Below are 2,094 nucleotides of genomic sequence, written 5' to 3'. Positions count from 1 at the left end.
GACGAGGGTTCAGGTTTGGGTCTTGAGCAGCTGGGGGTAGGTTGTTGACTTTAAGCACCGAGTCAGAACTATCGGAAAAACCCTCAGCATGGTGATCATCCAAAGGGATTGGGTGATCATCTTCTGGTTCTTCCTCTAGCCATCCAGCGTTGCCTTGGTTTGGGAAGTACGGATCGCCATGGTGAAATCCAGCCATTAAAATCTACGCGAGAAAAGGGATATAAGAAATAGCTAAATAGACTAACCGACTACGATAATTACTATAAGACTAAATATCCCTATGGTATTACTTTATGGTTGTGTTGGTAATTTTTTAGACTTGTTGCCACATCACAACCATTCTTAGGCATATGCTAATCACTCCTTGGACCCGCATAGTTGATCAGGCTATGCCATTCCCAAGACTGACCATATATCCCCAGGCTTACTTATGATATTCAACAATCGTAATACTTTTGTTCTTGTCATTGTGACACTGATTTTAGTATGAATGCAGGCACGTATACTTACTTAAATATTTTATTATTTAAAAGTATAACTCTTAGACAATGTCTTTTAACCCCAATGTATTTATAGTTAGTATATCTTTTATGGTTTAATATACTATATTCACTATAAACAATGCTCTAATACCAATCTGTCACACCCCAAAACCAAGAACGGCGGAAACGTTCCGGGGTGGAGGACGTCATGTACAGTATCACAACAGTGTAAAGTAGTAAACAAGCAACAACATCATCCATTGCATTAAAACTAAAGTTTAATAGTTCTTTCAATGTAATAAGACATAAAAAATACAATCAAAATAAAAGACGATTCTTGTCTGTGCTCCGTCTTCTCAAAACCTGGCCATCGTACCTGTCTACTGGTGACCTGAGAATACAAGTTATTTTGAAAGCAAGTATCAGCCTAAAGCTGGTGAATTCATAAGTATTTAAGTGTCATTCTCTTGTTTTGGAAAACTGTTATGTATGCCCTGTAAATCTTTAAATGAAACGGTTGATGTATGTAATGAAAAACCCTAGAAAATCCCTTATTTCCTACTAGTATGAAATGTAGTCTTCTACCAAGACCCGAATGTTTTGTTAGTAAAATGATAGTTTTTCATTTCTTTTGAATACTACTAAAAGTACTTAGTCTAACTCCTCGTTTATGTGAATGTATCACAAAATAAAGTAAGAGGAAAATATACTAATGTAATTGTTATCCTTTTGTACTAGGATTAACACGACATCACGATTAGCGAAATGTATAACCTTTGAACATCTGTAGATTGTTTAATTTTCCTCTGTAGCTACAGCAGGTGGGAGGAAGGGTTAGTCCTGTAAACGTATTCCTAATATAAGTAATAATCGTAGGCATCCGTAGATGTTCAGCGACCTCTGTAGCGAACAGTAGGCCCGAGGAATGGTTAGTCCCGTAGAGGTACTCCTAGTATAAGTAATAACCGTAGGCATCCGTAGATGTTCATCAACCACTGGTGCTAACAGCTGGGATTTGGAATGGTTAGTCCCGTCTAGACATCCCGTTGAACTGGGATAGGCAGGACAATTTACTCAGAAGGTACTAATAAATCATCCTCGTGAATCGAGATACAATTATCCATGTAAGTGTATACAGGTAAATGTATCTACGTATAGGTACTCATGTAATGTATTCCTGTAAGGTACTCATGTAATGTATTCATGTAAGGTACTCATGTAAGTGTATCCATGTAATATGTAATGTATAGCATAGATTCATGAATGAACTGACTCTGATGTAATTCCTTGTAATAGGAAAAATGTTATGTATCTCCTAACTATCCCTATAATAGTTAACTGGAAGGTAATTGTTTGTCCAAACAGGTTTATACACCCTTGCTACACAAGAGTGTGGGAAACTGAATGAAGGATGAAAACTATAACATCAATACATGTAAAAGAACATAAGTGTATAGATATAGTTTTGTTCAAGAAGGTAAAAATGATTTTTTAAGACATCTAAGAGTTTTGAACAATAATTAACAATGACTTGATGTCATTTTAATAAACATTTCAAAAGTAATACATTTGATAACAAAGTATTTTTAAGATAGAAAACCATTTCATGCAT

Source organism: Lactuca sativa, chromosome 5 (assembly GCF_002870075.4).
Source record: "Lactuca sativa cultivar Salinas chromosome 5, Lsat_Salinas_v11, whole genome shotgun sequence".
NCBI lineage: Eukaryota > Viridiplantae > Streptophyta > Magnoliopsida > Asterales > Asteraceae > Lactuca > Lactuca sativa.
The sequence above is the reverse complement of the archived record's forward strand: the minus strand, read 5'-3'. Positions refer to the sequence as shown.